The sequence below is a fragment of the Centroberyx affinis genome, unplaced genomic scaffold (assembly GCF_046629955.1).
Source record: "Centroberyx affinis isolate AG114_WGS23_722 - 3 ecotype Tasmania unplaced genomic scaffold, CSIRO-AGI_Caff_v1 ptg000927l_1, whole genome shotgun sequence".
In the NCBI taxonomy this organism is placed as follows: domain Eukaryota; kingdom Metazoa; phylum Chordata; class Actinopteri; order Beryciformes; family Berycidae; genus Centroberyx; species Centroberyx affinis.
The window spans coordinates 1-12,076 of record NW_027279506.1 but is presented as its reverse complement, the minus strand read 5'-3'; the positions used below and the strand labels follow the sequence as shown (position 1 = coordinate 12,076).

At 42.1% G+C, this 12,076-nt stretch overlaps 1 pseudogene; it reads left to right on the top strand.

Annotated features, from left to right (window-relative positions):
• The first annotated feature begins 595 nt into the window (after nucleotides 1-595).
• On the top strand, nucleotides 596-10,974 carry LOC139645911 (H-2 class II histocompatibility antigen, I-E alpha chain-like; annotated as a pseudogene).
• The last annotated feature ends 1,102 nt before the right edge of the window (nucleotides 10,975-12,076 follow it).

The following is a 12,076-nucleotide window of genomic DNA, read 5'->3' as shown; positions in this document are numbered from 1 at the left end:
GACAGACAGTCAATTAATCAAACTTTTAATATAAAGAACATTTCTTTATTCTCCTCCTTCATCTCTCCCTTCAACCCCATCTCTTTATTTATCCTAACTCCCTTAATCCATCCTTCTATACTGTCCTTTCTCTTCTCCTCACTTGAAAGAACCAAACACATGCTTCCTGTACTCATTCGCAAGGATAAACTCCTGGCAATTTTTTTGCTTCGCCAACGTTTTCAGGCCACCCTGATCAAACCTGTCCTTCAGCTGCATGTCCACAGTATCCAGCAGTATCCACAGTAACAGAACTGACTTGAAGAAGTCAGCTCTGTAGTATTCTTCTGGGGTTGTGGGTGAGTGTGCAGTAGTGGCATTGCCAATGAAGCATTTTGGTGGACGGATGTTGGGAATGGTTATGGGCTGAATATTTAGCTTGGTGATCATCTCCATTGTGTGGCTGTCCATCTCCTGGAACTTCTCCTCAGTTCTCTTTGCCCTCAGGGTGGTCCTCACACAATCTGCTGCAGAGAGCATTCCAGACATGGTTTCTGTTCGCTTCTGCAGTGTGCAATTAAGGCACTCCAACTCCTCGATTACTTAAGTGGCCAGCATGAGTCCTAGCACTGTGGTGCCTCTTTCAAATCTCTCCAACAGCCCTCTTGCCGCCACACCAGTGTTTGAGCCATCCGTTTGGGCCATGTCCTCTAAGCTGAGTAGCACAGATTCGTACTGACGTAGCACAGACCGGATTGCTGGAGTCCTGGCCATCCATCTTGTTTGACACAAGGGCTGCAGGTTGCTAACTGACCCTGATGCTGTGGTTGGAATGTTCACAAATTTAGTTTTGTACTTGCCTGATCATTTGTACAGACAGCCAAGCTTGTGGAGCCAATCCAGGGCATCAGATGTCAGTGATGACGCTGTACAAGCAGCCTGGGCGACCAGATTTACCCAGTGGGGGCCACAGTGTACATACAAAGCCTGTCATGGTTGTGACTTTTTGCCTGGTCTAGGTTTTGTATTTCTTTGTATGTTTCCCTGTCTAGTTCTCTTAGTTCTACGTGTACCTTGTTTCCTGTCTGCCCCAGCTGTGTCTCATTTATAATCACCCCCCATGTGTATATTAGTCTTGTTCCCCAGTCTGTCTTTGTCGGTTCAGGGTGTTTTCACACTTGGTCCCTTTCAGCCTTCCAAACGAACTCAGAGCGATTAGTCAGCATTTTTTGCGCATATATGAACACTCCAAAAGAACTCAAACCCCTCTGAAACGAACCATACTCAGACCTCCTCGGTCTGAGTACGCTTCGCTTCAAGTCCACGTTGCGGTTCGCTTACCCTGTGCATTGTGAACACAAAGCGCTCCAGGTTCGCTTCGCCCTTTGCCATTGTATTTTAGCCCTCTAGGCTTGCCGTAGACAGATCACATACTATTGCACTGGGACACTCAAAAAAACAAATAGACGCAACCATGGCAACCATGGTAACGCTAGCAAGACTAGTGGACTAGTTTGGTCCGAGGATGTAACTACTGCACTTCTCCAGATATGGAACGAAGAACACATCAAATGGCAACTGTCTACAACGCACAGAAACACTAAGGTTTTCCTCCAATTTTCAGTTCATATGCCTTTCATCATTAGGACTGCACTGCAGTGCCGCGTGAAAGTAAAAAAAAAAAAACTACGTCAAAAGTACTTTACCACATGCAATAAAATGAGAAAAAGCGGAGAATCCTCTGAAATAAAAGACACATCTCTCTCTCCCTCCCTCTCTCTCTCACCCTCTCTCTCTCTCTCTCTCCCTCTCTCTCAATGTAATTAAACTACTTTTATTTATTTTTTAAGTACAATTGATTATGTCAAAGGTTTTTTGATAATCGAGGATGATGGTAAAAGTAATAAATGAATAGCAAATAAGTAATAACAGTAGGCTAATAATAATTCATAACAGTAAATACATACCTAGCAGTAAAGGTCTGAGCTCCAGAGGAACTACTATAGTGTGAACAGAAAGAGGACTGAGGCCCCATCAGAGCTGAAGTGAACCAGTAAGAGAACTGAGTCCTCTTTCAAATGAACTGACAATGTGAACGCAAAAAGAACTGAGTCCCTTTTCTATTGGTCCACTTTTTGGTCCACTTTAAGAGGACTGAGTTTGGTTCGTTTAAAGAGGACTATATGTGAAAACACCTTCATTGTTCTGTTACTTGTGTCAGTTTGTGTAGAGCTCTTGTTTTTTGGTTTCCTGTGTCACCTGCTATATGTTCATTAAACACCCGGTCTTGGGGTTTTGATCACAACCTGCCTCGCTGTCCTGCGTTTGGGTCCTCACCACACCTCCTTGTGACAAAGCCAGTGGCTGCATCTCCCTTATACTGGCCAGTGCTCCCTTGCTGTTGACATGTTTGCTGCTCCATCATATGTTTGTCCACGCAGACGAGACACCGGAAGATTCAAGCGCAGCAACACATCTGTGGCAACTTTTGTTAGGTTTTCCCCAGTTGTGCTTGAGACTTCGTAAAACCCCAAGAAGGCCTCATGGGGGACCAAATGATGGTCTACATACCGGACACATATGGCTTCCTGTTCAGTGCCTTCTATGTCCTGCGTTCCATCAATAATAATGGAATACTGGAGGAGAGGCAGCTTGTGAATTGAGCTAATGATTTCCCTAATTATGCTGTTTGCAAATAGATTTAAAATTTCATTCTGGATTTTGGGGGACGTGTAATCATGTTTTCTTGTTGACAGCCATTTCTCTAGGCCAGGGTCATCTTCACTTCTTATTTTTAGTAACTGGCAGAAGTTTCCCTCTTCAGCTGCATGGCCCCTAAGAGCAGCTCCCTGGCGAGCCTAGAGCTGTACAGAGAGACACCGTCTTGATTCCTGCTGCTGTGCAGCTTTGGCCGAAGATAACTGGACATCTACTGGTTTTGTTTTGTGTCAGTGGCTAGTGACAGCAACTTTGTGTGCATTGCTTTGGACATGTTCTACAAATTTTTGAGTTGCCTTTTTCCAGTTTCGGAAACCGGTTTTGGAAAATGTTGTATCTGCATTCTTGGCCGGATTTGATCTTTCATGTCCAAAAGCTTGAGCACAGAAAAAACATAGGATTCCATTGACTCCTGGACTATAGTGGAGCCAAGGAAATTCACGGTGCCACTTTTCTTGGAATGGTAGCATTTTGTTGGTGAGCTGCTGCACTACAATGAGCTTTCGGTTAGCATGGTTGGGTTCAGCTTTCTGCCTGCCTGCCTGCACTTCTCTGCTTGTGCCTGTCCCCTCAGGTTTCTCCTATGAAATATGAAAATAGATCTGATCTGAAACCTCATCTGATCTCTGATATGAAAGCAGTTGACATGAACAAGGTTCATACTTCTAGAACAATGCTGATGGGAAAGCCGGAGCCATATTGAAATCATGTTGGTTGTATTATTATTAGTGTACTTTATTTTTAATTCAACCGTGTTCACTTCTTATCATGTTCACTCCTTCCTCTCATTATCAACAAACCAAAATCACCTAACCCGGTCCCTTTATACAACAGCAAATATAACCTACCTGCAACTCAGTGCTGCTTCTCCCTGTCTTCCATAGGCACCTCCACCTCATCTGATCTCTGATATGAAAGCAGAGTGGAGTTATCCTATTGAGCCTGTGGTGTGTGAGTCTAACGTTAAAGTAAAATAGCAGCGAGAGAGACTCTGCTTTTCATACATTGTTGACGGATACTTGCTGTGGTTTAAGGTGGACTCGTTTTCAAGTTACATAGGTTAATAGAAAAATCATGCTGTTTTACAACCACTAATCAATCAACTCACATTTCCTTTCTTTCTTTTCATCCCCTCTCCAAAGAAAGACATTAAATTTAACTGCTGTTGGCGTTTCATTTTTAGGAACTGCTGCTTCCTCATTCAGTGAGCAATTTTTCAAGTGCGCATGCATGGAACACGTCTGCGTCCACAGCAGTGTTGCCAACTCTTTTCCAAGGAAAGTAGCTATTGGCTGCTCAGAAAGTCGCTAGAAGTCGCCAGATGATGTCATATGATAATTTGCATATCAATAATGCTGCACTCGTTATGCACGCCGCGGCGTAGCCTGTTTTAATATAAGTGCTGACTCCGCCCACCTGGGCCAGTTTTGGCATACCAGTAATTGCCAGTAGCAATTACAAGTGGACCCTATCCTACAGTCCCTGCTCTCAGCGGAGGGAGGGAGCTACGCTGTGTGTGGGAAGCGCTGTGATCATCAGACCTCTCTGGATTAGACAAGCAAGTAGAGCAAACCGGCATCAGCCATACCAATTTATTGCCAAATGCTTTGGGATTCAACACATTAACATTGCTTCCCATGGTCAGAAAAAGTCGCCAGATTTGTTGCTAGTCACTTTTGAGAAATAAAGTCGCCAGGGGGGTCTGAAAAGTCGCTAAGTCTAGCGACAAAGTCGCCAAGTTGGTAACACTGGTCCACAGACGCCAAAATGTACTATAGAACCGCATAGGCAGGCTGTCCGTGTCCGCTACTCGTCCGTGGCAATTTTTGAGTATATCAGGGCCTTACAAGCAGCAGCTCAATTCACATTCTCAGCCAGAATCTGACGGCTGGCCAAACAGTAGCGTATTAAACACGATTTTGCGACTTAAAAAAGTCCCCCCGTCCCCCCGTCCCCAGTGGAAATTACGCCCCAGCTGTAAGCTAAGTTTCACCATAAAGTAAATTGACAGTTGAGACCTATAATGTTAATTGCTTATTTAATGGCTCATTTACTGCAGCGTACTGTCGTGCTTCCAGTGCACAAAAGCAGCTAGCACACACATTTTTCTTTTTCATTTTCTGGATTACACTTTCCTCTCTTTCCTTGAGAAAGAGATCACTCCCAACAGGGAATCTCCATGACTTGAAACATACTTCATTAGAGGCAATGGATTTAGACTCTGGTCCCCTAACAGCAGCCGCCCTCTGTTCTCTGTTCTACTTGTCAGTTGGTTGAATGAAAGCAGCAGTAAAGTCATGACACTGTGCTACCACTGTGCGCTGTCAGCCAAGGCTGTGGATACAGGCTCCACCAGGCCGTGACTGTGGGGACATCCACATCCACTTCACTGCTGTTGTGGAAAAACCTTGCAACTCCAATATTGGTGATTTATTAATGTTTTTACTTGAACTCAAGCTTTATACAACGTTTCTTGAGTCTTTGACCCATAAATCCCATTCAAAATCCATAACAAATGCATGGCCATTGATCTGAAAATAATCAATTGGTTCCTTTCCCCAGTGAGAGGATCAGATATTAATTCTCTGAAGATACTGTTCTGGGACTGACTGATCTTGTCTGGCACAATATAACAAATAGGATTGTTCAAACAGCGGAAATCCCACACTCCAGGTAGGCTAAAGCAAATGCTAATGGAAATGATAATAGGTTTTGATCATTAATTGACCCAACTCTTTAGAGTTTATGGGTGTACTGTGAGCCTACAAGCAGTGAAATAGGAAGCCTGTATGATCTGAGGTAGTGTGTGTTACATTAAGTGTGTGTGTGTATGTGTGTGTGCACGCGTGCACTGCTTGCAATCTCTGTCTGTGCAGCATGATACACAACCTAGGTCGGTGGATGATGCTGTATCTCTCTGTCTTCACTCCATCTTGCAACATCTAGAGGCACCTGCCACCTATGGTTGAGTACTGTTCATCAACTATAGCTCAGCTTTTAATACAATCATACCTACAAGTCTATATAACAAACTTTTACAGCTAGGTTTATCAGTCTCTATGTCTCTGGGTCTTGGACTTCTTACTGGGCAGAACACAGGTTGTCAAATTCAACAATAGATTTTCAGACTCATTGACCCTTAGCACAGGTGCCCCTCAAGGGTGTGTCCTCTCTCCTCTGCTCTACTCATTATACACCAATGACTGTATCTCACACTCTTACACTGTAAAGATGACTAAGTTTGCTGATGATACAACACTGGTGGGACTGATTTCCTGTAATGATGAGATCGCTTATAGGTATGAGGTCTCCTCTCTAGTCGACTGGTGTAGCAAAAACAATCTGGAACTGAACATCAACAAAACTAAAGAACTTGTGGTGGACTTCCGTAAAAATCAGGGAGAGCTACTACCGCTGGTCATCAACAACCAGGTGGTAGAGAGAGTGGATCATTTCAAATTCCTTGGGACTATAATCTCCTCCTCCCTGAAATGGGAAGACAACTTCAATAACATCCAGAAGAAAGCTCACCAAAGACTATTCTTTTTAAGACAGCTGAGGAAATTTGGAGTGTCAAGGGTTGCAATGTTACAGTTCTACAGAGCGGTAATAGAAAGTGTGCTCACTTTCTCAATAACTGTATGGTATGGCAATTCTACAGCCCATGAGAAAAAACTGCTGTACAGAGTCGTGCACACAGCTTCAAAAGTAATTGGCTGTGAACTCCCCACCATTTTGTAACTATACCACATCCACATTCAGTGGAAAGGTTTTAAAAATTTTAAAGGACTCCTCACACCCGTCAAACCCTCTATTCAATCATTTCCCTTCAGGTAAAAGACTCCGCAGTATTAAGACCAGAACATCTCGCTTCCATAATAGCACTTACCCTGAAGCAATCCGCATCCTAAATGCTTCACTGGTTGTATAAACAAGCACATGCACTTTAATGTGTCACTTTAAGGGCATGGGCCATATAGTTGCAGTAATTGTATTTATTGTATTGTAATTGTGGCAGTGTGTTTTCTGTGGACACTTCTTGTGTGTACTGTGTGATTACATGTTTTGCTGTTGTTGAGCGCACCGAAACAAATTCCAAATCAACTGTAAGGTTGATATGGCAATAAATTATTCAATCTTGAATCTTGAACCTGTGGGCCTCTTTGGCACAATGTCCAGGGGTGTTCATGCAGTCACACCACTCCTTTTGAGAGGAGAGGGGAATCACGACATCCGCCCACATGCAGCACTTCAAAACACACACACACACACATATCCTTGTACTTCTATCCTCATGAGGTCCATCCATTGACTACATTCATACCCTATCCCCTAACCCTAACCTTAACCTTGACCACTATATGCCTAACGTTAACCTAATCCTAATTCTAACCCTAACCCTAAAACCAAGTCCTCACCCCAAAACAGCCCCTTGAAGAAGTGAGGACCGGCCAAAATCACCTCACATCACAAAAATGTCCTCGCACTGAAGGTTTAAAACTCAAATTGGGGCTCACAAACATAGACATATGGGAACACACACACACACACACACACACACACACACACACACACACTACCTCGGCTGATAAATTTCAAATTAGACAGCTGCTTAATCCAGACTCATTCAATCAGAGGGTAGTAATGAAGCGTACTCTGGCCTCAGCATCACTCACAGTGTTCCTCCACTCTCCTCTCCCAGCAGAGCGCTGCTCCATCAAGAGTCCCATTTCTACCTGATTGAATACTGAGGGCCACTGATGAAGATTCACCTGTAACTGCATGCATCTGTGCATCCTGCTTGTGTGTGTGTGTGTTTGTGGGATGTGAGAGAAAGCAGCAGGACCAACAGAGCATGCAAATTACTATTTGTTTTACCATTTTTTAAACACATTTAGGAGGAACTCAGTGTATTGCACATTTAAAGTTCATCAGAGACTATGCTCAGGTACACAGGCCTGTATGTGTGTGAGTGTTCTTGCGCGTTTTGACACATATTCACTAAAAGCATAGATGCAGATTGCTACTGTTAGAGCTCAGCTTTCCGTTTGTGAGACGGAGCCTTTACTGTGCAGTCTCCTCCCCTGGTGCCTCCTGTGCCACTCTCCAGCCGGGAAGTGCTCCATTCTCCCTGAGCAACCCCCTCCTGTCGTTACCATTGATCAGGCTGCACATTCTGACACCCAATTAGCCAGCCCATATGTTGGCGTTTCAATCAGTCATATGGTTCATCGACACACAGATATGACACACAGACGGTATTGGAGCACAGTGAAGCACAGGCAAGGAATCAGAGGATTTGGATTTGATGAGAGGCAGATTTTATGAGACTTCCTTGCCCACGTTTCCCAGGTCTTGAGTCCAAATGTTTGTGTGTCATTTTGTGTGCATGTGCATAATTTTAACAGAAGCCTCTCTATAGTATTTTAGCAATCTGGATCACTGTCTTGCCCTAAACTAAATAATTCAGTAAGCTGTTACTGTCAGACACCCACCATTATCACAAGTAATTGGTTTGTTGCCATGACAGCGGTCATCGTCTTCCCATATAAGTGTCCTTGTCCATAGATGTGTAGAATATACCAAATCATACCAAATAATAGAACCATATTATATAACAATGGCTACATATTATTACAGCTTTCAAGCTTCATGAGCGTTTATATAGCTTATATGACATATATAGCATACCCATTCATTGTATTAAGTGGAGACACACTGAATGAACATTGTAGGCTGAATGCCGCTAATGCCAGCAGCATAATTCCTCTCTAAAGCCTCCTGTCACCTGTAACGTGCTAACCTCCCATCTTCATCAGAGTCAGTGACATGCGGCGACCTCTCCTCTAGGTGTTAATGTGGTGGAACTCCATGTAGGACTGAGCTCCTTTGACCAGTATGTTTCCTCTTCTTCTGTTCTTTCCTTTTCCACAGTTTAAATAGATGGTTTCCTCTGGACAGTTTGTTCCTAACTTGTCTCTCCCATTTTGCATTATTAGTTTCTTTCAGAGGGGTGTTCAGCATGTATCCTCATTGGGAACATGTTAACAAGCACCGGCTGGCAAAAGTTGCTAAGTGTAATATGGTGTGTGTGTGTGTGTGTGTATTTGTGTTAAGTATGTTTATGGCCTAATTTCCTAATCTCACGACCCCAGTAGGTGGAAAATGCAAGGCCAACATATAAGCATTAACTGGAAATCCCTGTTCAACTGCAAACAACTTTCATAATCTCTGAGTGGTAAAACTATAAAAAACAAATAGATGAAGCCATTTCAATGTCCACTGATCAAAAGAAAAGCACAGGTAGAAACACAATGTACAGGACCTGCAGATGTACCAGCAGTGTCGAGAGTCTGGGGTCAGAAATAATGAGGAAAAGAGCAGATCAAGCAGTTTTGGGTTGCAGTTTGCCACGTGCTTTCAACACACACACCCACAGTGTTGGGAAAGCAGCACTCCCGGCAACCTGGACTTATGAACGCTCTACAGTGAAGTAAGTGATGACATTTTGAACCAAATCAATCATCATGATGGCAAAAACTTGGAAAGTAATGCCCAGGTTATCCTTTAAAGTATGTTACATTTTACTAATAGACCTTAATAAAGATATTAAAATGCAATTTTGAATGATTTGGGTATTTTACTAAACCAGTAAAATATTAATGAATAAATACATAAATGGACAAACAAATAAACATACAAACATGCAAATAAAAAATAATAAAAAATTACCTACTCAAGGGACTCTCCCCTGTCCTGAAGGAGGAAATTGGCCTGCCTTATTAATCAGTCACACCCAGTGTTCAGAGATGTGAAGGCATGAGGAACTGTGAACAACTTGATGCATTTGGCACATATGCACACATACACACACACACACACACCTCACCTCAGAACTGGAGGTGTAGGCATGAGGAAGGAACATCTAATTGCATGAAAATGGAATGAAAACAACTTGGTTCGCTTCACAGCAGTGGCCTCAAGTTGCTTCCTCCTTCTCAAACCAGAGAGAACAAGAGTTATTACTGCAGCACACTGTAACTTTACCATGTGCTGGGGGCCCCCGAGTAGAGCGTATAACATAAGGCTCAGTCCTTCCCACAGCGACCCGGGTTCGAATCCGCCCCGCGGTCATTTGCTGTATGTCCTCCCCTCTCTCTCTCCCATACCTTCCTATCTCTCTCTCACACTGTTGCTATCAATAAAGCATAAAAATGCCTAAAATACATCTTAAAAAAAAAACAACTTTACCATGTACTTCAAAATTCTTCTTTTCTCTGAAGCTGTTTGCATCTCTGCATAAAGTAAGTATACATTTTTTACCTATTACTGCTCCTCTGTGGTTTTTAAAGTGATTTTCAAACTTTATCAAGTCCCCACCTCAACAAAAGATCATGGGAAATCTACCATCCTTTTAGTAGGTGAAGGAGTGAGTGGGATTTTAAATACAACAAAACACACATGACCAAAATGAGCAGAGCAAATTCATTTGTAAATCTTTTTATGAATATGTTAGTATCTAATAGTAATAAAATAAGTTGTTATATATATACTTTATATATATATATATATGTATAGTGTGTGTGTGTGTGTATATATATATATGTATATATCATCCTTAGATCATATTCTTTATTAATTCTTGTATATTATAATTACTTTTTAGGAAGTTATGAACTTCATCACAGCTATGGATGCTTTGACTGAAGTGATACTGAACTCTTTGTGATGCTGAATGAAGATGAAGTCTACTATGCAGACTTCAAGAGGAGGAGAAATTGTTTGGGATGGCCAGGTCCCATTTGCTGCTCATGTTTCCTGGGCCTACAAATATGCAGAGTATTACAGAGCCTCATGCAAAAATGATTTGGCATTATGGAAACAAGACAAGTCAGCTGTAACAAAGGCTAGAGGTAAGTGAAATTACTGAATCAACAGGTCAGTGATAGGGTTCACTGTTTATCCGCTGCTGACAAAAGGTACTGCTTCATTTTAGAACTATCTTTTACAAAAGTATGCAAACTTTAAAGTGTGTTAGATTCAGTGTTAATTTAACCCCCAGATGCACCTGAAAGCATCATCTACTCCAGAGATGAAGTGACAAAGGAGGTAGAGAATACTCTCATCTGCTTTATCAACCGTTTCTTCCCTCCCTCCATCAAAGTCAAGTGGACCAAGAATAATGAAGAAGTAACAGCGGAAGAATCTTTTATCCAAAGCTTACCTAATCTTGATGGGACGTTCCATGTTTTATCCACCCTGCAAAGTCGAGGTTAACCCTGCTCTGGAGCAGGGCCAGCTAGCCCTGGGCTAAAGTTGGGGTTATCCCACTTTGGAATTTGCCTGTGTGAATCGTTTCTTAGCCCAGGGCTAAGTGCCTCCCTAGCCCAGGGCTAAGTGCTGTGTGAAAACCACTGAGACATTTCTTTACTTCTTGCCATTCCAGTAATGTCACTATTGGCACCAGAATGCATAATATGAATTATGTTTAGGTTCAGAATTAACCGATTCCACAATCATTTCAGTTTTTAACTCCAGATAAAATAGCTTTTGGATTTGTGGGAGGTGGAAGTTGACAGTGAAAGCCTCTCGTACGAGAAATGAAAACTGATAAGTAACTTTCCCCTGTCCGCCCCAGAGCCTGACGTAGGTTAGACCAGAGCCCTGTTCCATAAAGCGAGTTTACCAAATAAGCCAGGCTTCCTTCGGTTAGTCTGACTCATTTTCAGTTGATTCGGTTCCATAAAGCAAATTCAACATAGTTCAAGCTCAGTTACTATGGCAACTTATGCTGGGAAATTAACCTGGTCTGGGGCAGGCTAACTGTTGTTGTTGCTTAACCAGAGTTCCTGTAACACTGACCCGACGGGAAAGCCATGATTTTACCACTGACTTTCTGGCGTGCTGCCATATTATTTTACTTTGTTAACCACTATCAGTTAAAAACTTAAAGTTCATAGAAAATCAACTTAAATAAATAATAAATAATAAATTAAATAAATTATACAATGATAAATGATAAGATATAGACCTATAGACTTGTTTAATTATATGGTAGCCTATGTGATATCAAACGTTTAGGCTTATGCTACATAAAATGTCTCAATCTAAATTACCCCAATAGAATGACAATAGCTACCTAAATAGTTAACAGTACAATTGCAAAAAATTATATTGACCAGAAATGTAGTATCAAAATCCATATGCCTCTATCCTCTATTTGCCCGATAGGAAACCATGTTTAGAAATGTCAAAAAGTAAACTTAGATGTGTTTAGTGGGTGTATGGTTTTTCAATCAATTCAGTAAAGGTCTATAAATAAGGACCTCAACCCATGTGTCGTTCTCTGTCAGTCATGGCGTGTCCTTTCATTGATGAG